The sequence below is a fragment of the Zosterops lateralis genome (genome assembly GCF_965231275.1).
Source record: "Zosterops lateralis genome assembly, chromosome: 4".
Classification (NCBI taxonomy): Eukaryota; Metazoa; Chordata; class Aves; order Passeriformes; family Zosteropidae; genus Zosterops; species Zosterops lateralis.
This window is the reverse complement of record NC_139765.1, coordinates 74,484,364-74,507,712: the sequence shown is the minus strand read 5'-3', so window position 1 is coordinate 74,507,712 and position 23,349 is coordinate 74,484,364. Positions and strand designations below refer to the sequence as shown.

Genomic DNA, 23,349 nt, shown 5'->3' with positions numbered 1-23,349 from the left:
GGCAACTCCCCTTTCCTTCCCACCAGCTTTGGTGAGGAATCCGCTCCCCCTCCCCAAGGGCCAAGGGATTGGTAAGGGATTTTAGCAACCCTTGGATGGCCCTTGGTGCAGGCAGCTCTTGTTTAATTTCTCTTCCTTCTTTTAATATCTTTCAATTATTTCTTAAGCAATTACTGCAATTAGGATATACAATAAGGACAGCAGGATTTCTGCCTCGTTGGATTGGGAAATCCAAGCTGAGGTCCTTGGAGAGACTGAGGGGATGGGGAGCTGAGCCTCAGGCTGGGTTTTGACAGTGGAAGTTTGGTGAGGAAGAAAAGAGAGATCCCCCAAAAGTGATTAAGGTCAGTTCTGCTGGCTTTGGGTGCTCCTGCCCCCAGAAAATCATTCTGGTTAAATGGGACTTGAAGAAGCAGGGGGCGGGGCCCAGAGGCGGCCGGGGGCGGGGCCGGGCGTTCCAGGGGGCGGGGCCAGCAGTGCTGGAGTTCTCGGTGTTTGGGTTTTGTCTGGGCTTGTCAGCCAAGTTATAAACAAGCCAACTCGGCTCCTCAACTCTCCAATGAATGTTTGAAACGCTTCCACAGAAGGACAAGTCAGGAGTGATTCCAAAGGAAATATTTCAAATGAAGGGTAACGATTTCTGGGGAATTTCCTTGGGAATTATGATCCTCAGGCATATGGATTTTCGGGGGTGGAGTCCCCGTTTCAGCCTCGGGCACCTGCAGGAGAAGAGGGGTCCTTATCCACAGCAAGGGAAGCCCGGTGCCCCATCGTGTCAGGTGCAGACAATGAACCGTCCCGAGAATGAACAGCAAGTCCCCTCTGCCCTCACCCTCGGACGGGCAGCAGCTGCAGGTGAGAGATGCCACAGGATGGGGAGGGGAGAGAGCAGCCCCGGGTGTGAGCTGGGAACAGTGAGGGGGGACAGAGCAGGCACAGGTGCAGCTGTGATGGATAACGAGGGGGCGGTTCCAGCCGGGGGCTGTTTAAAAGGGGAGCCTCAGCTCAGTTGAGTATGGAGCTGTGAGGAGTGAGGACTTTATCCTGAGGTTCTGGGTGTGATTCATGGAGAGACTACAAGAGCATTTGGATTTGGAGCATTTCCTCGGGAAGCGCCGAGGGACAAACCTTTGTACCAAACAGGTAAATAACCCAGTGCGGGTTTATTGGGGGGGCATTTTTCCTTTTCAGCTTCGTCTCACCAATCCCTCCCCGGTGCTCCCAGAAGAAAAAGGAGTTATGGAGACAAAAGGAGTTCAAATTGATTGGAGAAACTCCTTTTTTTCTGTTGTTATCTGTGTTTAAAGTGGCGAGATTTTCTTTTCTCCTGGAATTTTAATTAATAGTGGCCCTTCTATGTGGCTTCTTTTCAATATGAGGTTCTTAGGTGGTGTGTAGTGTTTTGTCTGACTTTTTTGGTATTATTTATTGTGAGTAATTTGGTTTTTGAGTGAAGGTAACCTCATGGGTGAGTTTGTTTGTATTTGAGGTAGAACTAATTTAAGTAGCTTTTTTAAAGAGACTTCTGAAATGTGTTACTGGGGTTTTGTGTGTTGTATGGAGGGATTCAGGTTGAGTAGAGCTGGTTTTTTTTCTGTTTGGTGGTTTTTAATGATTTATTGTGTAGCTTTATTCTCTTTGTAGGTGGTGTGATGAGGGATATGTGGTGTATTTATTTCATGTTTGGTTTCATAGCTCACATGGTCAGAGTATTTTTGAACTGAGTTTTGTTACTGAGTTGTTTTTGGGGGATATTGTGTTTTTCAAGAGTTTGTTTTCTAAAGTTCACAGTGGTGTAGTTGGCTGTGGTGTGAGGTATAGGGGAGGTTTTTATTTATTTAGTCGTGGCTTTTATCATGGCAAGGGTGTTGTGTTTGTTTTAGTGGGTTTGAGACAGTGTGATGTAGTTCATTTTTTAGGGTTTCTTAATTTTTATAATTAGATTATTGTTTTATGGGATTTGTTTATTTAGCATGCTTGACTACAGTGTATGTTTTATAGTTTTGGATAATTTAGGGGATATTGTTTGTAGCCAAATGGATCTTTTGGGTTTGTGTGTATTTATAGGTGGTCTGTTTGTTTTGGTGGTTCTGAGGTATTATGGGTTCATTGAGTCAGGAATAATTGGTTTTGGTGCTGTTAATTGAAGTATATTTGTGCTGTTTTTATTTTTGTGGATTGATTTGTTTGTTGTTGTGGTTTAGGGTAAACCTGAGAGGAAACTTTTGAATAGGGTTTTTTTTTTTTTAGAGAGTAAAGCAAAATGGTCTCTCTTTTAAATTGGTTTGTGAAAGAATTTCTTTAGGAAGAACTGGACAAAACTATTTATTTAACAAACAAAGTGGTCACAAGCATAAAGAATAAATAACATAAAATAATAAGACACTTTGTTTTTCTGAAGGGAGATGGTAAATTCAGAAAGCCCTTGCTGTGGCTGTAGCTCATCTCCTTTGGTCTCTTATCAGCTGTTCTGGTGTTGATAAAATGCTGAGGTCCAGGCCCCGTGGCTGCAGGTGCAGCTCTCGGTGCTTCTCTGGGTTTTTCAGTCTGCAGCAGGTTTAATGAGCCCAAAGAAAAAGGGGAAATAATCAGTGCAGGGAACTTCTCTGCCCTAAAACTAACAAAGAGCAAAGGAGATCTGTGTGCTGCAGTCTGTCTGTGCTTGGGCTGAATACACTGGACAGGGAATGCACAGGAGTGAACACTGTTTTCTTAAAACAGGCTGCGTGCTTTTTATTTCCTTGCTTTGCTCTCAAAATCAGTCTGAAAGTACTGAAGGCATTTTTGAAGTAGTTATTTTAAATTTTTGAGGGTTTTTGGTGTTTAAATTATTTATTTTGGAGGAAGTTTGTTTGAAGTTTTTGCTTAGTTATTATGAAATTATTTTATTTTTAATTAAAGTTTCATTGCAGTTAAAGGTTGAGGCTTTTTTTGTTAAGTTAGTAATAGATAATAGGCTTTGATTTGGTATGTAGTGATGGGATTGGTGTATATGGTGTACATATGTGGACTAAGGATTTAAAATTCTGTGGTTTTGACGTGCTAGGTTAATAAATTTCTATAGGTCAAGGAATATAAGTTTTCTACTTTTTATGTGGTTAGAGGCAGGTATTTCAGTTGGGGGTGTTCTGGGTGTATATTTCAGAGGTTTTTTGAGGAGAATGGAGATGGGGTTATTTTTATTATATTTGGAAAATGGACTAGGAGTAATAAGAGTTGGCCTTTTTTTTAATGGACTTTTGTTTGTGTTTTGTTTTCTAAAATTGATATATTTGTGTGGTCAGGGCAGTGGTGTTTCTGGTGCAACTCTGAGCATCCCTTATTGTTTGTGTGTTTCAGGTGGTCACTTGTCTCACACTGAGATCCTCTCACCCAACAGCCCTGCTGAGATCATCCGTGGATGTTTGGTTTTCTTTATGGCACCTGACTGAGACAGCAGGAATTTCCCAGAGGCAGAGACAGCCTTCCTTGGCCCCTGATGTGGATTCTCATCCCTGGACATCCCAGAGATAAGTGAAGGCCTAAAAGCCACAGAGGGAGTGAAAGTGGGCTGTGGGTTGGGAGTCACTGGGAGGGATTTTTGGGTCGGGTTTGGAGATGGGGATGTCCAAGCTGTGACCCCTTTAGGGCACAGAGAGGGAAGGTCTCACAGTGCTGCGGTGTGCAGGGCAGAGCAGTCCCAGGGCACGTCATGTCACTTGTCTGTTGTGCACTCTGTGTCTGTTGTGTGTCCTGTGTGGTGTGTCTTTTGCCTTAACCCTTCAAGGGGTCTTTTGGAGACCCCAGGCATTGTTCTTAACATCTCCCTGTTCCTTGGACAGGCACTGATATCATTGAACTTTGACTCAGGTGCTCAGACACACATCAGAATCCATCTCTCTTCACAAGCATCCAGGCTGGTGCCTTTCCAGGTCTTGTTCTGAGCTGTATCCACAGCTGTGCACTGCTGTGATCCATTCAGGTGGATTAGGTCTTGTCAGAATGCAGGGATAGGTAGATGAGTCTGACCTTAGGATTCTCAGGCATCCGTCCCTGCGTTTCTTGGGATCAGTGATCCCGTTGGCATCTTCTTCCTGCAGGGTTCTCTGAGCCTGGTCAGCTCCCCATCGGTCTTACCTCGGTCATCTCATTGCGAGTTCTCTCGGTCCTCAGGGTCATTCTTCTTGCCCAGATATTTCTGTCCCTGTTGTGTCCCCCCTTTTGTCCTGTCCTGTGTCACGGGTGTCGGTGTGTTTGGCTCGGAGCTGCTCTGCCTTGTTGCTTAGTCTGGGTGTGGGGGGAATGGGACAAGTCCTGGGGACTTGAAATTTGTCATGTAGGGTGTAGTTGGCCTGTAGAGGGTATTCCTAGAGTGACACAAAGTGTCTGGAATTGTCAAATGCTCCTTCAGCACTTTGACTTTTGTCCTTTCTTTCAGATGCAGATGGATTAAATCCGTGGCAGAGTGCCCCATCCCGGGTGAGGGGGCTCCCCTGAGAAGGTCAGTCACTGTTTGTGTTTGCAGGGGAGGTGTAAATGGTGGCCTCGTCACAGCACTGCTCTTTGTCTTTATTTTTAGGAGGCAAGGCTGGATCTCTGCAGTCAAGGTTAAGTGGACGAGGTGAGCAGTGATGGGTGGACAGAAGCAGTTACTATTGCTGAAGTCTCTCTTCTGGTTCTACTCTAAGCATTCACTGGTCTTTTTTTGTTTTATTTTAGGTGGCCCCTTGGCAGATGTGCTGGCCCAGGATGCCAGAGGAGGGCAGATGGGTGCAACATTAAGGCTCACTTGTGTCCTGCTTCAGTCAGAGCAGGGAGGTTGCTGTTTCACAGTAACTCGGTATGATTTTTCCTTTTTTGTTTCTTTGCAGGTGCTGCTGCTGCCCCAGGTGTGCCAAGGAATAGAGGGAGGGGGTGAGTCGGCACATGGGCAGGTGGCCCGTGGGTGAGTGCTGTGCTCAGTGTGTCCCTTTTCCTTTTGCTGGGTTCACTCTGGGCAGCCTCTGGAGTGGGGTGAAGATCTGAGGGGGAGCCGGGACAGCGGTGCAGAGGAGCCCCGGGGGTGACTTTTCTGGAGGGGAATAGTCACATTTTCTGTTCTGTGGTCCCAGGTAGTGTGAGGAGGTGCACAGCTGGAGTTTGGATATGGCAGCACCAAGGTGGATGCAGAGAACGTCTTCAAATCCACGGTGCCAACACATTCATTTCTGTCCAGGATGGATTTTGTCCCCTCGTATTCCAAAAGCTAAGTGTTGGGGCTGGTGGTTGGGAGAAGGGGAAAAACCTTTTCAGTCCCAGGAGGCAATTGAAAGTTACCTTAGAGGAGGAGAGGGCCCTAGTGGGATGGACCCCTCAGGAGTAAAGGGAGAGGGTTTCTCCTTAGCATCACCTGAGCCTTGGCCAGGCAGGGCAGTCCCAACCCATCTCTGCATTCTAGCAAGATTTGCACCGTTGGTCGTCTTAGAGTCTTTGAGAGTCCACAGGGTTAGGGTGCAGTGGGGGGAGATTCTTGGCCTTGCCCGCCTGGGCATCCTGGGATCCGTGTCCCAGGAGCATCCCGGGTTGCAGGGTGTAGGGTAGTAGGGTTCAGCAGGAGGGCGCAGAGCAGTTCAGCATTGACCTACAGAGGCTGAAGGCTGAGGGAGGGCTTGAGAGGTAAAGGACTCACAGGCTAGAGAGCACACAGTGAAAATCAGGGGTGCAGGCTGGGATACAAGTCAGAGTACAGGTGTACCAGCCCTCACAGCACTGCGCTACCAACACTGTGTTTCCCTGAGAGCAGGTGCAGGCAGCAATCCTAATGCAGGACAATGCCAGAAGCCCTGAGAGGTGCAGGCAGTAAGCCCAAGGCTAGGGCCAGGCAGGAAGTGATAGTGGGGGGCAGAGTCCACAGGGTTTGGGTTCACTGGGGATGTCCAGCCTGCATTCCTTTCCTGCTCTAACTGGGGTTGCTCACAGCCCTAATGGAGGCTGTGGTGGGTGGGCTCAGTACCAATACTGTCTCTAAGACCTTGGCACTGCAAGAGTCAGCCTCTGAGCACAGCTGAAGTGTGCTGCCCAAGGACCCAGGCATGCTTAGGAGAGGGGGAGTAGCAGAATTGCCAGGTTTTGGGGGATGTGCTGGTGAGATTATGCTTTGATATTTGGTTTTCTTTATTGTAGCTGACTGAGAGACAACAGCCCAGTGACAGCAGGAGTCTCCCAGAGGGAGAGGCGACCTTCTTTGGCACCCAATGTGAATTCCCATCCCCAGACATCCGAGAGATAAGTGGAGGGCTTGGAGTCACCGAGGGGATGAAAGCGGGATGTGGGGTCAGGGGTCACCAGGAGGGGTTTTGTGAATCAGGTTTGGAGATGGGGATGTCCAAGATGTGACCCCTTAGGCTGTGTAAAGGGAAAGTCTCATTTTTGATCAGTGCTGAGGTGTGCAGGGCAGAGCAGTTCCAGGGCACGTCGTGTCACTTGTCTGTTGTGCACTCTGTGGTTTTGGAGCATCTCATATCTTTCATGTCTTTTCCCTTTGCCCTTCAAGGGGCCTTTTAAAACCCCTGGCATCAATCTTAGCATTTCTGATCTCTGCATTCCTCAGCCAGGTGCCTTTGACTCGGGTGCTCAGACACACATCAGAATCCATCTCTCTTCACAAGTGTCCAGGCTGATGCCTTTCCAGGTCTTGTTCTGAGCTGTATCCACAGCTGTGCACTGCCACCACCCATTCAGGTGGATTAGGTCTTGTCAGAATGCAGGGATAGGTAGATGAGTCTGACCTTAGGATTCTCAGGCATCCGTCCCTGCGTTTCTTGGGATCAGTGATCCCGTTGGCATCTTCTTCCTGCAGGGTTCTCTGAGCCTGGTCAGCTCCCCATCGGTCTTACCTCGGTCATCTCATTGCGAGTTCTCTCGGTCCTCAGGGTCATTCTTCTTGCCCAGATATTTCTGTCCCTGTTGTGTCCCCCCTTTTGTCCTGTCCTGTGTCACGGGTGTTGGTGTGTGTTTGGCTCGGAGCTGCTCTGCCTTGTTGCTTAGTCTGGGTGTGGGGGGAATGGGACAAGTCCTGGGGACTTGAAATTTGTCATGTAGGGTGTAGTTGGCCTGTAGAGGGTATTCCTAGAGTGACACAAATTGTCTGGAGCCGTCAAGTTATCTTGCAGCACTTTGACTTTTGTCCTGACTTCCTTTCAGATGCAGATGGATTAAATCCATGGCAGAGTGCCCCATCCCGGGTGAGGGGGCTCCCCAGGGAAGGTCAGTCACTGTTGATGATGAGAGTCACATATTTCACATTTATTGGCACTCCAGTGCAGGGCATCTGCATTTACAGCTCCAAACAAGTGAGTCCCTTGGTAACCACCCCCCGGGGAGCAGCTGGAGCCTGCTCTGGGCTGGGCTAGGGGACCAAACACTTGGGGCTGACACAGCTCCACACTGAGGGGGCTTGGGAAAATGCCTGGCTTTGTCCAGGATTTTTTTTTTAACCTTTCTACAAGGTTTTAGTTGTCAACTTGGTAAAAATAAATGCTAAGGACTTCAAACCATGAGGGGCTGGCAAGTTATGCACACCAGAGACAGCTTTTTTGTTTTGTTTTTAAATAGCTGTGAGGCTTATAGCTTGATTTTCAGACTCTCTTTTTTTGGCCGACTTTTTGTTAAAAATCTTATTTTGAAGTGCCTCAACCAAGGACATCCTGTTTGAAACTTTATCCCTGTTGTTTTTCGTCTTGCAGGTAGGTGGTAAAAAAGGATGGAGCCAGTAGGAAGCAAAGCCCCTGGAAGGCCTCATCCCAGTCCAGCTATTGTTTTGTGTTCTTTAAAAGATTTTATACTTATTTTTAATTTTTAACTTTTTTTAATATTACTTTTAGATTTTTTTAGATTTTTATTTTATTTCCATGGGGTTTTTTTTGTATTTTTAATTTTTAAAAAACTTTTTATTAACTTTATTCAATTTTTTTTTTAATTTTTATTTTTTCATGTTTTCTTTGTTCCTTTTTTAAATACTATTTCTTACCCAGAGTATGTGGAAGTTTGACCCTAAAGGAGAGAAAAACCAGGAAAAGACTGACATCAAAGAACACTAAATTCATTTGTGCCATGCTTTAATATGAAAAAGATAAAGGATAGCATGAAAAAAGACCAAGCATTCTCTGTTTTCCAGGAGCCTCCCATTCTCTGCACACTGACCACCCTTCCGGTGGACTTCTACACAGAAACCATTAACTTATGTTTTCTTTGGGTTTTTTGTTTGTTTGTTTGTTTGTTTGTTTGTTTTTGTGTTTGTTGTTTTTTTTTTTTTTCCCTCCATTCTCTTTCTTACCCTGAGTAGGTGGAAGTTTGGCTGTTGGCAAGAAAGAAGTTGAAAAATGACCTCCATGTCCATTGGATGTCTGGATATAATTGAGAGTGCAGTTAGTGAAAAACCTCTGTATTTTCTGCAACATTAAAAAACCTGAATGGAGAAAGCTGTGAACACTGTGGTGCCTTTTTTTTTTCCTTTCAACCCCTTAACAGGTCTCATTCTCCCCATGCACAGTATTACCAGCAGTAACTTGATGTTGAGGTGTATTTCATTGTTCTTTGTCTTTATTTTTAGGAGGTAACATGGGATATTGGCACTCCAGGTGAAGCAGACAGGGTGAGTGTTGACTGGTGGATGGAAGCAGTTGTTGCTCAGGCCTCAATTTCTGGTGCAACTCTAAGCATACACTGTTGAGTTTTTTTGGGGTTTTTTTTAGGTGGTCTACTTGCAAGGCGTTCCAGTCCTGGATCCCGGCAGCTTGGTGGGTACAAGTTTAAGATATACATGTTTCAGAGTTCTGTCAGACTGGAGCAATTGTGTTTTCACAGTAACTCAGCCTGCTTTTTGCTTTGTTTCTTTGTAGGAGCTGCTGCGGCCCTACGGATACCAGGGAAGAGAGGCAAGCAGGTGAGTTGACATTTTGGCAGGATGACTCAGGTGAGCGGTGTCTAACAGCACGCTAAATGTGTACCTTTTCCTTTTGCAGGTACCCTCCGGGCAGCCTCAGGAGTCAAATGGCGATCTGAGGTGAGCCGGGGTAGCGGTGCAGGGGAGGCCTGGGGATTACTTTTTCTGTCAGGCAATTGTCACATTTTCTGTTTTGTTGTCCTAGGTACCGTGAGGTGCGGAGCCCAAGACTGGATATGGCAGCACTGAAGTGGATGTGTTCTTTTCCATTGAAGATGGATTTTTGTCCGCTCATCTTCTGAAAGATAAGTGTTTGGGCTGGTGTTTGGGTGAAGGGGAAAAAGCTTTGCAAAAGGAGGCAATTCAAAGTCAGCTTAGAGGAGAGAGCCCTGGTGGGACGGGCCCCTCGCAACTAACGGGAGAGGGTTTCACCTCGGCCTCACCGGAGGCTTTGCCGGGCAGGGCAGTTCCGCGTCCTCGCGTGTTTTGCGCCGTCGTCCGTCTTCGAGTCTCAACATCCTCGTGGACGTTTTCACCCAAGGAGGTCGCCTTCAGGTCCAGAGCTATCGCCACGGTCACCCGGCAGTCATCGCTTCCTTCTCTCGGCCTACCCAGCTTCTCGAGCATCCTATTAACAACTTAGGCACTAGTTCTTGTAAGGAGTTCTGTTTCGTCATCACGTGCTATTGCCTTAAAGCTTTCTTTCCTTTGGCATCATCAGCCTGTGGCTCATCTTGTGCTAGGAGTCTTGGGTCCATAAGGTGAAACTGCCTGGCAGTTTCAAGTTGTGTCTGCTGTGTTGTCTGCGTCTGCATTGTGTTGTTTGTGTCCCTTGTCTTCTGTGTGATAGGCCTTTGTTACATCCGGGCGCTTTATCCGCACCATTCCGGCCCCCTTTGGCCGTACTTTCCTCGCGTACTTTCCCGGATCATCCTTATTCCGGCCTCGTTACGTTTTGACTTTTTGAGGCCGGCACACGGACACTCGAGCGTTCTCATCTATTTTCATTCTCAGCTTGGGTAGCGCCGCCTTTTCAGATGCCATTCTCTTGGACTTTTATAGGGAGGGTATTAGATTCCCCTCACGTGCCTGCAGTATCTTTCAGAGTTATCTGAAGTCAGCACTTGTATTCTACCTGTCTCTGCTCATGTTGTATGTGCCAATGTTGAATGCGCCAATATTGCGTCTCTCAGTGTCGGCTTATATTGTGTGTGCCTACATTGTATCTGAGTCTATTGCATCTCACTATGTTGGTTCATATTGTATGTGCCTACATTGTATCTGAATATGTTGTATGTGACTATGCTGGCTTATGTTGTATTGTACTGTATGTGACTATGCTGTATCATACTATGCTGGCTTATGCTGTATCCTATTGTATGTGACTATGCTGTATCCTATTGTATGTGACTATGTTGTATCAGGCTATCTTATGCCGCTTATGTGTGAGCTGCCCTGCCCTGGCACATAGTGTTAGTGAGGTAGAACAGTTGTAAAACTTCACAGTTCACCTCTTTTCTGTGGAGTTTTGGGCATAAGAGATATGGGCCTGGAGTGGGGATAGCTTGCTGTCAGATAAGCGCTTGTTGACCACCTCTTGTTGTCTTCCAGGTCCCTGAGGAGGATTAGCATCTCTGTGCTTGCTGATGCTACAAGTTTCCTGGAATCTACCATGTACGCTGAAGAATGATTGTGTGTGTATGAGAGTCCTCTGTGTTTGCTTGTGTTTGCCTGTGTGTGTGTGTGCGCGCTGACTGGTTTGACTGGTTCTAACCTTGTGTGCGTGACTTTTGCCTTTCAGATTTTTCAACACATTTTAAATTTAGAATAAAAAATCCCCAGCTCGGGGTTTTTTTTTTAATTTTCCCCCCCAGCTGGGTTTTTTTTCCTCGGTCCCGGCCGGTCTGCGAGGCGATGTTCATCGCCAAAGTTTGGGTGCCGACGGCCTGTGGACCGGGGTTTTCGTCAGGCAGGCCGGTTTGTGTCGAGGCTCCCGGGAGCCACGTTCCCGAGGAGTGCTGCGAGTGTGTGTTGATGATTGGGGGTTCTTGGGAGGTGCTTTGAGGTGAGAGCGAGGGTGGGTTTGTGTGCAAGCTGAAGGAGGTGCGTGTGGTGGATGACTGTTCTATGTTACATGTGCTGCTTTTGTTTTGCATTTCCTGTACCAATAAAATGAGATCTAATGGATGTTTCAGAAGCAGAAAAACTGTTCTATTGTCTCAATGTGTATTTGGCTTGCGGTTCCCTGTATTGTTCCGTATTTGCATTTGCTGCCGTGTTTCCATGTATCGCTCTGCACGAAGCTGTACTTTTATCAGCGTGTCTACGGGTTGTATCTGTACTTGCATTTGTATATGTTGTTTCCATGTGTTTTGCTGAAGTGTAAATAAAAATGTTCATTCAATAGTAGTTGAATCCACCTTAATTAAGATTCCCTCCCGCCCCCTCTGCCCCCCTTTGGCTCCTGTCTTCATTTGGTGTCATTGAGTCATTTTCTCTCACTCTATTTCTTGCTTTCCTTCACTCTATTTCCCTACTTCCAGGTAAGTCTATTTATTTTCCTCTCTATATCTTCATGCTATTTCCTTTTCTCTCTCACTCTGCTTCTTTCTCTCTTAACTCTTTATTTTCCTCTGTTGTTCTATTTCTAGCTGTTTCTCTTTTGCTTTCATTCTGTGTTTCTCTCTAGCTCTGTTTCTCTTTCCCTGTGTTTCGCTGTAACTCTATTTCAGTGTAACTGTTTCTCTTTCTTTCTCAGTCTGTTTCTCTGTTTCTCTCACGCTCACTCTGTCTCAGTTTCACTCTAATGCTGTTTCTCTTTTACTTCCACTCTAACAACTCTGTTTCTCTCCAAGTCTCTCTTTCGCTCTAACTCACTGTGTTTCTCTGTTGCTCTGACTCTTTTTTGCTTTGTTTCTCTGTCTGTTTCGCTCTCTCTGTTTTTCTCTGTTTCTCTCTTTCTCTTCCTTTGTAATTTAAAGTTAGAAATAAAGTTTAACTTTATTTCTAACTCTGGTGCAGTGGTAGGAATTTTCATGCGGCCAGGGAACAAATATTAAAAAAACCTTTAAATAAATAAAAATATTTGGTCCCTGGCCGCATGAAAATTCCTACCACTGCACCAGACTTATGATTTTTATTCTTTTTTATTTATATATACACCCAATAGCCCCCCTATACACAGGGTATACATACTGTATGCCCCCCTAATTAGTCCTCCAGGTGGGAGCAGCTGATTATAGATGATTGCTTAATCACCACACCCCCCCACTCCCACCTGGACCACTAAGGACCCAATTAGCCAGTTGAATAATTAATCACCCTATGCAAATAACCTAATTAATTAACTACACATATGCAAATCACCCAATTAATTATGCAGGGTTACATTTACATATAGGGTTACATGTGGGGTTGATTTTAGGGTTCAGAATGCATTACGGTCAAAGGTCAGGGGCTCAGGGTCAAAGGCCGGGGGTCAGGGGGTCATAGGTTAAAGGGTGTAGGTCAGGGGTTATAGTTCAAGGGACATAGGTCAAAGGTCATATGTCAAAGGTCAAAGATCAGGGGTCAAGGGTCATAGGTCAAAGGTCATGGGTCATAGGTCAAAGGTCAGGGGTCATAGGTCAAGGGTCAAAGGTCAGGGGTCATAGGTCAAGGGTCAAAGGTCAGGGGTCATAGGTCAAGGGTCAAAGGTCATAGGTCAAAGGTCAAGGGTCAAAGGTCATAGGTCAAAGGTCAAGGGTCAAAGGTCATAGGTCAGGGGTCAAAGGTCAGGGGTCAAGGGTCATAGGTCAAAGGTCAGGGGTCATAGGTCAAGGGTCAAAGGTCAAGGGTCAAAGGTCATAGGTCAAGGGTCAAAGGTCAGGGGTCAAGGGTCAGGGGTCATAGGTCAGGGGTCATAGGTCAGGGGTCAAGGGTCATAGGTCAAAGGTCAGGGGTCAAGGGTCATAGGTCAAAGGTCAAGGGTCAAGGGTCAAAGGTCAAGGGTCATAGGTCAAAGGTCAAAGGTCAGGGGTCAAAGGTCAATAGGCCATAGGTCAGGGGTCAAAGGTCAGGGGCCAGGGGTCAGGAGTCAGGGGGTCAGGGGGTCAGGGGGTCAGGGGGTCAAGGGTCAGGGTAGCGGGTTAGGGGTTAGGGTTAGGGGTTGGGGTTAGGGGATAGCAATCAAACTAAGTAGACATTTTATTTTATAACTCTCTGAACCTCCTTGTTTATTACCCAAGAAATCTAAAACTAAGCAAACAAAAAAAACCCCAAAACAAACCCCCCCCACAAACAATCCCCCCAAAAGCACGCAGAAAGAGAAAATTATTTAATTTTATATTATTACTTTTAAATTATTTTTATATTATTTATTAGAATTTATTTTTATTTTAATAAAGATTAAGTGTTTACCCCTTAGAAAACCAATCTTTCAATTCTAATTAACTCTGGTTTTGATCTGTTAGGTTAATGAAGTCATATAGTTTAAAATATCAAGAAATAAATGCTACCAAAAAAAATAAAAATACAAAAAAATAAATATATACGTAACAAAAAGACAACTACAACATCTAAGAATAATATCTTTAGTTACACTATTATTACATGTTCCATATATTAGAGTATGTAAAATATACCTAATAAAATGAACATGATATAATAAATAAATTTTAATAATATAAATAGGTAGATTATATAAATAGATAAATTATAGTAGATCAATACATGAGATAATAGAAATATCCTAATAAGAAATAGAAGAAATATGGAAATATAGCATAAAATTAAGGCTATTTTTGTTTTGGCTTGGTTGATGGCAGGGTTCTCGTAGTTGTTGTGGTTGGGGGTCTTTTGGGGCCTTTATTTTCGGGGATGTTTGGAAGGGGAATTTTGGGCGCGTTCTTTTTTGCGTCCGCTCCGTGCGGCAGCGCTGCCACCGTGTGGACACAGAGCGGTACTGCAGCTCCCCCTGCCTGGCACCGGGCTGTGATCTGTGAGGCAATGCTGCCATCGTGTGGATAAATTTCGGTACTGCAGCTCTCCCCCGTGCCCGCAGCAGCCCCGGGCTGTGAACTGTGCGGCAATGCTGCCATCGTGTGGATAAATTTCGGTACTGCAGCTCTCCCCCCTGCCCGCAGCAGCCCCGGGCTGTGAACTGTGCGGCAATGCTGCCACCTCGTGGATAAAAAGCGGTACTGCAGTTCTCCGCCGTAGCAGCCCCGGGCTGTGAGCTCACGGGCAGTTTTGCCGCCCGAGGACCGAAAGATCATGGCCAAAAAGGCGAGAAAAAATGCGAAGACCCCCGGACACGTGGCAGCCGGCTCCCTGCGCGCGGCCTAGACCACGGAGCCGCCCGGGAGCGATTTTTTCCGCGGCGTACGCAGGTGCGCGGGCACGGGATGGGGGCTGAGCGGCGCCGCGGCAGTGTTCGGGCAGGCGATGTGGTCAGGCGCCTGTGCGAGCAGCCGAGGGGGACATTTGGGGGGGGATGCCACAACCAAGATGGCGGCGCGACTCGCGGCGCTTGACCTTCTAAAGATGGCGGCCAAAAGGGCGGGAAACAGAGAGGACCTGTGGTGTGTCTATCTTAGTGCCTGCATAAAAATCCTGACCACGGCGCCGCCCGGGGACAATTTTCTGCGGCGTTTCCAGGTGTAGGGACACGCGCTGTGGGTTCAGCCGCGCCGCGGGCGGGTTCAGGGGAGACATTTTAGTCAGGCGACTGTGTTAAACACCGATGGGGTCCTTAAGTGTGCCACAACCAAGATGGCGGCGCGATTCGCTGCGGCCGACCTTCTCAAGATGGCGGCGGGGAGGGGCAAAAGTGACGTAAGGCTCAACCTCACCGAACAGAGCCGGGGAGGGACGAAAATGACCGAGTGTTGCCGAACAGCCGAGAAGAGCCGACGGCTGACGGAAATCGCCGAACAGCCGAACCCAGCCGAGTTTCCCCGAACGTCGCCCCCCTCAGCCGAACCGAACGAGCCGGGGGCAGTTCCGGGGCGCTCCCGGCCGGTCTCCGCCCTCACTGCCGCTTCCTCGGCGGCCCATTCAAGGCGGTGTCGGGGCCGCTGCCGATCCCCCGGCCGGCGGGCGGGCGGGACACGCTGGCGCTGTGCCCGGAGCTGCAGCACTCGCTGTCGCCGCTGGAGCCGTGCCGGGCGCTCCCGAGGAAGGCAGCGAGGAGAAACCGGTAAATTAGAATTAATGTAGAGGGGACAGGGCAGGCACAGGTGCAGCTGGGATGGATAACGAGGGGCCGGTTCCAGCCGGGGGCGGTTTAAAAGGGGAGCATCAGCTCAATTCGATATCGAGCTGTGAAGAATGAGGAATTTATCCTGAGTTCTGGCCGTGGTTCATGACGAGACTGCAGGAGCATTTGGGTTTGGAGCATTTCCTCGGGGGACGACAAGGGACAAACTTCTATGCTAAACAGATAAGCCACTTTGGGTTTATTGGGGGAATGTTTTTTTTCTTTTCAGCTTCGTCTCACCAATCCCTCCCCGGTGCTCCCAGAAGAAAAAGGAGTTATGGAGACAAAAGGAGTTCAAATTGATTGGAGAAACTCCTCTTCTGTTGTTGTCAGTGTCTGAAGTGGAGGAATTTTCTTTTCAGCTGGAATTTTAATAAATAATGATGTTTCTATGTGGCTTTTATTCAATATTATGTACTTAGGGGAGATGTAGTATTTTGCGTGACTTTTTGGAGTATTATTTATCATACATAATCAGGTTTTTGAGTGAGGATAACTTTATGGATGGGTTTGTTTGTATTTGAGGTAGAATTAATCTAAGTAGCTCTTCTTGAGAGACTTCTGAAATGTGTTATTGGGGTTTTGTGTGTTGTGTGGAGGGATTCAGGTTGGGTAGAGCTGGGTTTTTTCTGTTTGGTGGTTTTTAATGATTTATTGTGTGGCTTTATTCCGTTTGTAGACGGTGTGATGAGACATGTGGTGTATTTATTTCGTGTTTGGTTTCGTAGTTCACATGGTCAGAGTATTTTTGAACTGAGTTTGGTTTTGAATTGGTTTTGGGGGATATTGTGTTTTTCCAGGGTTTGTTTTCTAGGGTTTACAGTGCTGTAATTGGCTGTGGTGTGAGGTATAGGGGAGGTTTTTATTTATTTACTGGTGGCTTTTATCGTGGTGAGCATCTAGTGTTTGTTTTAGTGGGTTTGAGACAGTGTGATGTAGTTCGTTTTTTAAGGTTTCTTAATATTTATGATGACATTATTGTTTGTGGTGTTGCAGAGGTTTGTTTATTTAGCCTGCTTGATTAGAGTATATGTTTTATAGTTTTGGATAATTTAGGGGATATTGTTCGTAGTCAAATGGATCTTTTGGTTTTGTGTGTATTTATAGGGGGTCTGTTTGTTTGGATGGTTTTGAGGAATTATGGGTTTATTGAGTCAGGAATAATTGGTTTTGGTGCTGTTAATTTGAGTATATTTGTGCTGGTTTTTATTTTTGTAGATGGATTTGTTTATTGTTGTGCTTCTCTGGGTTTTCCAGTCTGCAGCAGGTTTAAACAGTCAGAAGAAAAAGGGAAAAAAAAGTCTTTGCTTTAGCTGGCTAAAACTAACAAAGAGCGAAGGAGATCTGTGTGCTGCAGTCTGTCTGTGCTTGGGCTGAACACACTGGACAGGGAATGCACAGGAGTAAACACTGTTTCCTTAAAACAGGCTGCGTGCTTTTTCTTTCCTTGCTTTGCTCTCAACATCAGTCTGGAATGTACAGAAGGCATTTCTGAAGTAGTTATTTTAAATATTTGAGGGGTTTTGGCATTTAAAATACTTATTTTGGGGGAAGTTTGTTTGAAGTTTTTGCTTACTTATAATGAGATTATTTTATTTTTAATTAGGTGTTTTTATGGGTTTTTTGTAGTTAAAAGTTGAGACTTTTTTGTTATTTTATTAATAGAAAATAGGATTTGTTTTTGTATATAGTGATGGGATCGGTGTATATGGTGTTGACTAAGGATTAAAAATTCTGTGGTTTTGATGCATTAGGTTAATGAATTTATATAGTTCAAAAGACGTGGGTTTATGCTTATTTAGTTAGAGGCAGGTCTTTAAGTTGGGGGGGTCCTGGGTGTATATTTTGGAAGTTTTTTGAGGGGAATGGAGATGGGGTTATTTTTATTATATTTGGAAAATGGACTAGCAGTAATAAGAGTTGGCTTTTTTTTGCTGCGCTTTTGTTTGTGTTTTCTAAAATGGATATATTTGTGTGCTCAGGGCAGTGGTGTTTCTGGTGCAACTCTGAGCATCCCTTATTGTTTGTGTGTTTCGGGTGGTCACTTCTCTCACACTGAGATCCTCTCACCCAACAGCCCTGCCGGCACCAGGAAATCGCCGCCGCCGTCCTCTAGTGCCCGGAGCCCCGGCAGGACGCCGCCTCAGCGCCGGCTGCGGGCGGAGCAGGAGCGGCTCCTGCCGCCCGCAGCGCTCCCGGTCCCGATCGCGACCGCAACGCCGCCGCGCCCTCAGCCCGGGCCCCGAACGCCCCGGCCCCGATCCGCCGGCCCTGGCGGGAGCAGGGCCGTGAGGGGACAGCGGGGCGGGGCTCGCGGAGCCGAGCTGGGATTGGCGGGGCCGGCGCTGCCTCCGCTTGTGATTGGTTGGGCTCACCTGGCCGGCGCTTCCTCAACAGGGATTGGCGGGGCCGGCGCTGCATCCGCTTGTGATTGGCTGAGCTGGCCGGCCCTGGGGCATAAATAGGGCCCTGAGGGGCCGTGGGGGGGGGGTCAGTCCGGCGGCGGGACGGGGAGCGGCGTTTGGAGCTGCGCGGTCGATCGGCAGGAGCGCCGCTGCGCCGGGACGGGATGCCCGCAGCTGCCGGCCCGGGGAGCGAAGGTGAGCACGGACGCGACTCCCGCGTCCGCCTGCGCCAGTGTCTGGGGGCCGCCGGTGTCCTGGGGCAGTGGCGCCAGCCGTACCCAGGGAGGCCGGAGGCCTGGTGCGGGGCCTGGTGCGGCGCAGGACGACCGGCTGCGGCTACCAGGGGCCGGCGAGAAGCGCTTCTGTAGTTTCTGGATTTAAAGCAGTGTTTACAGGATCAGAAATAAAGCAGCAGTTTATGCATTTTTTCTTATTTTATTTTGTTTTTATTAGAAGTAACTATGTTTTTCATATTTATTGCATCTTTTCATTATTTTGCTTGTTTCAATGCATGATTTTTGGCTCGTGGGTTTTTTTTTGTTTTGTTTTTTTTTGTTGTTGTTTTTTTGTTAGTTTTTTTTTTTTTTGTTTGGTTGTGGGGTTTTTTGGGTTTTTTTGTGTTTGTTGTTTTTTTTTTGGTTTTTTTTTTTTTTCCCCTAAATATCTGATGTTAATTCAGTAAAGGTTGTAGGGCTAGGGCTGAAACAGCAGTTGTGAGCCCAGTAGAGACAGAAAGCCCCAGGATGTGGAATAAAGCCCTTGGCACTAGAGGCAGGCCCAAAACAGTGTGGAACAGTGGAAATGCTGGGGCTGGAGGGTTCTCCCCACGGGAGAAGGGGATGGAGCTGCAGCTCAGGGCCTGCAGGAGATGCCGGGGGGGGTTACCAGCCCTTGCCCCGTGGTACCCAGCAGAGGCTGAGGCTATGGGGGCTCGGAGGGCTCCAGGCCCCGAGAACCAACCCGTGGACACCTTTTGGGATGAGGGAGCAGGGGCCCAGTGGCTCTTTCCAGCCCTTGGTGCTGCCTGGGGGAGCTGAGGGGGCTTTTGGACAAGTGCTGGGCTGAGACCCAGGGGAAGGGGGGAGATACATGTTGGCCTTCGGGCTTCAAGTGTCCCCAAGGTTGAGAACCCAGGAGGGTGGGTGATACAACTCCTAAAGACATTGAAGTGATGACAATGACTGACTTGTGGCCTTCTCAACAGCCCCGGGCTGCAGTGAGAAGCAGTAGCAGTTTTAGCTGCAGGCAGTGGGAAGCTGAGGAGCTGGAGCTGAGACAGCAGAGCTGGAGGAGACACAAAGATGGTAGGCTTTGGGGTAAAACCCCTGGGGGGCTGCTCGAGGGAATATGGAGCCGGGACGGGAACTGCAGGCTGGAGCTGGGGTAGGGACTGGAGAGCTGTTGCTGCAGTAAGGATTAGCAGGTTGAGGCTTGAATATGGGAACAGGAGCTGAGCTGAAACAACACAGAGCTAGAGCAAAAATAAAAAAATCATACTCTGAGAACCAGAAGCAGCATTTTGTGCCACTGCTGAGAAGATGTGGAGACAGAAGTGAAACAGAAGAGCTGGCAGTGAAATAAAGCTTGTGGGACTGAAGCTGAAATCACTGGGCACTGCAGTGCTGCAATTGCAGTCACTGTTCAAAGGGGATAGTGAATGTAGACCTGGGAAGCGACTGTGAAATGGGACATGTGCCCAGGGGTTGGTAATGGAATAAAGATTAATGGGATGGAGGTGGAATGCCATTTCTAGAGCTGAAGCTGAAACCGCACAACTAGAGACAAAAAAAGGACCCTGTTGTCTCAATCTGCAGCAGCTACACCTGGCAGAGACAGGCAGAAAAACGCACGCAGAGCTGGAAGAACTGTGCTGGACTTGAAATAAAGCTTGCGGGTCGAGAGCTGAAATCACTGGGGCTGGGAAGAGGACTCTGCAGGGCTCCAGCTGAAATCGCTGCAGCGGTGGCATAGAGACTGCCAAGGCCATAGAAACTCCAGGGCTGACATAGAGCCTGTATCATTGCTGTGCTGAAATCATTGTAGGCCTGTGATATTGATGTTGGGGCTGGGTCTTGAGGCTGAAATTGGGAGGAGAGGGGTGTACAGATGAAAAGGGATTGCTCTAAGATGGCTCCTTAGAAGCTGGCGCTGCTGGGATATTGCCTGGCTCTGGGTGTGGCACTAAAGGGCTGGGGCTGACATCACAGTGGGGCTGGGATATTGACTGCAGGGTGAGCATAGACACTGTAGGGCTCAGAGCTGAATTGTTACCGGGCTGGTGCCAAGATGAAGATCCTGCCTATTTAAAGCAGGACAAGATTCAGGCTGTGGAGGTGGAGAAACACACACGTAGGGCTGGATGAAGAAGAACTCAGCTGGCCGTGAAATAAAGCTTGTGAGTTAAGAGCTATAACCACTGGGGCTGGGAAGGGCTTTCTAGAACTCCACTTGAAATCACCAGAGGGTGGGATAGACATTGTTAATGGCATAGGAACTATAGGACGGGTGTAAAGACTGTAGGATTTGTGTGCTGAAATCTCTGTAGGCCTGTGATATTGATGTTTGCACTGCCTATTGTGACTGAAAATGGAACAGGATAACTAGACCTGAAAAGGGGAATGGAAGATTGCACCAGAAATCCCAGGCTTGCACAGATATTGTCTGGGCCTGTGATAGCCACTGTAGGGCTGCTGCTGAAATCACTGTGGGGCTGCAATTGTGAGTGGTAATGGAAAGAAACCGCAGAGCTGAGAAAGGAACTGAGAGGTGCATGGTGAAATGATGAAAGGGCTGGCATAGTGACTGTGGGGCAGGGATGGGGACTCTAGGGCTGCAGCTGAAAAGGACGGTGCGGCTGGGATATTGACTCTGGAGTGGACTTAGTGATGATATTCAAATCAGCTGAATTGTTGCAGAGCTGGAGCCGAGACAAAGATCTCTAGCAGTGTGCTTTTTGCATAGTGGAGCTGCTACCTAGAGCCCCATAAACATCTCCTGTGGAAAAGCCACTCGCGGAGGATTCGGGCTAAGCAGTCAGACTCACATCACACAGGCCGTGGCTAGGCTCAGCAAAGAGAGGCAAGAAGGGACTGTTGTTATGATAAATTCCAGCAAGGTTTGTTCCAGCACACCAGAGGGTTCAGGGATAGAAAGACCTGGCCATGTGCTGTGCACGGGCCTAAATAGGGATCAGGAACCAATGGTCTAAGGGCACGGGGGTGGTCCAAAGAGCAGGGCAGGGGTCAGTGATCTAGAGAGGGGATGGGGGTTCCAGGGACTCCACGGGAGAGTAGAAGAGTTGTTGCTCTGTGGGCAAAGAGGCCTCACATGATAAATTCTTGGCTCTCTCATGCACCCTCATTACCCTTCCTGCAAAGGCTATGTGTGAGCTCTGATGGCACTCAGGGGCTTAACCCCTACAGAGCTGCTGCTGCAACCCCTGCACTGACCTACATGCCCATAAATCTTACCGCAGGTGATGGGAGGGAGAGCTCACCTGTGCTTCCGCCACCAAAATACCCAAGCAGAGGCTGTGGCCACAAGAAGCAGCACCGCAATGGTGATGCTGATGGTAGGGGATGTGCTGTGCTTTGCTGGGACAGGGAGGGAAGAGGGCAACTGTGTGAGGGTGACAGCGCCCATCAGGTGCTGCCCCTCACAGGGCCAGTGGCTGTCATCTGCAGCCTGCACCCCATGTCTGAATGGAACCTACCCCACGGGATGAGAAGGCTGCGGGCGCCCAGGCTCTGGTGGCTCACACGGCTGACACAGCTGTGCCCAGCACGGGGGGCCACGGCCAGGACACTGCAGAGCTGGTGGGTGAGGTCAGCCTTGGGCAGGATGGGGCTGCTGTTAAACGCCGGGCCCGGAGGCACCTCCTGGCCGTCCCGCAGCCAGGCCACGCTGATGGGATTGGGGTGGAAGCCGCTGGCGTGGCAAACGGGCAGCAGCCGCTCTAGCCTGGGGCTGTGCACAAAGACCGTGGCCACAGGCAGCTCTGGGGAATGAGAGCAATAGCGTGGGGCAAGTTCTGTGGGCAGGGCTGGGCCCCAGCGTGGGGGTAGCTCTTGCAGGGTCACGGTGGGCTCACCTTGTCTCTCCAAAATTGCCATCCCATACCTCTTCAGCCTGAGGAAGTTGCTCTGCATATCCACATGGAGACAAAGTGCTCCATGAGCACTCTGACCTCTGCTTCTTGAGGCTCTTGCTGATCAGCTCTGCCACCTGTGATGGCTGCCATGACCCCCAGTGCTGTCTATCTACCTCAAAATCAGCGAGGTCTCTGCCACCCCAACTGACATTCAGGAAGCCCTGCCTTGTCGTATTGGGCTGCAGCACAGAACCTGCACAGAACTGCACCAGCAATGGCTCTGTCAAGGGAAAAGCCAGTGGAGAGGTCCCCTGAGTGTGTGGGACGTGGATGGCATGAACTGGGGTCTGGCTGATGGCACATACAGGGATGGAGTGGAAAGCAGGGTGCAATGGCCAGCAGGGGGTCACGCCATGCTTCAGGAGACCCCAGACACCCTGCAAGCCTACAATGCCTCTTAAGAATAGAGTAGATACTGATGTGCGGTGCTTCTTTAAAAAGAATTCTGTCCTCCAAAAGATTTGCCCCCAGTTTTCTCTTTCGTGATTCTGGCTGTGTCAATCCTGCAGTTCCAGGAAATTTGGTGGCAGCTTTCTGACACGCAGAGGGGTTCCTTGTGCCACATGGCAGGAGCTCTGAGGGGCATTTTTGGTCTGCTGCCCTGCCCAACCCTGCTAGTCATATGCCCCAGCAGCTGCAGGGTTTCAGGACCTCTTGCACCCGATGAGACATCAGATGCCATCCTGCTGGGGAGGAGGGCTCTGGCAGGGCTCCTTCCTCTACTCACACTGCTCTTCTGTCTGCTGAACTGTGGCGTGCACAAATTGGATGATATTGCACAAACCGATTTTGTACTGGGACGTGATCTTTTCCCCATCACCTTCAGCTGCAGCCTGGCTGGCCCGGGGCCAGTGGAAGCAGATGCTCCAGTAGGCAGGATGCACTGGTAAGATGCATATGTCCCCTACGAGTGCCACGCATGACACCTCAGCAGACCCGATGTTGGCAAAGAGGCCACTCAGGAGCTACTGGATAACCTGCAATTCTGCTAGGAGGGAGGATGGAGACAGGAAAGGGTGCAGGAAGGAGATGACTGGAGGTGCTAAAGGGGAAATGGCAAATGGAGGTGCTGGCAGGGGAACATGGGATTCAGCTCAGATAGTAAGAAATTAATTTTCTGTGTGAGGGATAGATAAACACTGCCATATGTTACCCAAACGTATGGTGGAGCCCCATCCCTGGAAACATTCAAGGCCAGGTTTTTTGGAGCTCTCAGCAGGGAAGGTGTCCCTGCCCATGGCAGAGGGCTTGGACTGAATGGCCTTTAAAGGTCCTTTTCACCCCAAAATCATTCTGTGCTTCTATGATTCTATGCTCTTCACCCTCCTCAGAGTTGCTTTCTTGTTTGACTTCACGCTCTTTTTGATTCTCTGTTTTACTTTCAACAATGGTTGTCTGCTGCAGATTTTAGCCATTTTATCCCCTCCCTCCCAGCTAGAGCTGCTGTCTGACTGCGAGAACAGCACCCTTGCTGCTTATTTGGGGTGATGGTTCCCCCCAGGAGAAGCACCTGTGCCAGGACCTGTGTCTGCCAAAGACCTGGACATGGTACGCAGGATAGAGGATGCTTGATAGGAAAGAGCATTTTTGTCCAGGCTTGGGGCTCCCTGATAGGGCCAGAACACCAGCCCAGCCCAGAGATCAATCCTGCCTT

At 48.4% G+C, this 23,349-nt stretch overlaps 2 long non-coding RNA genes across 4 annotated transcripts; both read left to right on the top strand.

The window, feature by feature from the left end:
* The first annotated feature begins 6,855 nt into the window (after positions 1-6,855).
* Positions 6,856-10,674, top strand: LOC310908364. Of its 2 annotated transcripts, XR_014589843.1 has the most exons (4): positions 6,856-7,224; positions 8,303-8,902; positions 8,982-9,022; positions 9,108-10,674. It is a non-coding gene; the product is annotated as an uncharacterized lncRNA (long non-coding RNA). The 2 variants fall into 2 exon arrangements; XR_014589844.1 differs by lacking the exon at positions 6,856-7,224 and having other exon boundaries at positions 7,422-8,902.
* A 3,435-nt stretch (positions 10,675-14,109) lies between these two features.
* LOC310908872 lies at positions 14,110-15,530 on the top strand. Of its 2 annotated transcripts, XR_014589962.1 has the most exons (3): positions 14,110-14,271; positions 14,781-15,080; positions 15,370-15,530. It is a non-coding gene; the product is annotated as an uncharacterized lncRNA (long non-coding RNA). The 2 variants fall into 2 exon arrangements; XR_014589963.1 differs by lacking the exon at positions 14,110-14,271 and having other exon boundaries at positions 14,686-15,080.
* The last annotated feature ends 7,819 nt before the right edge of the window (positions 15,531-23,349 follow it).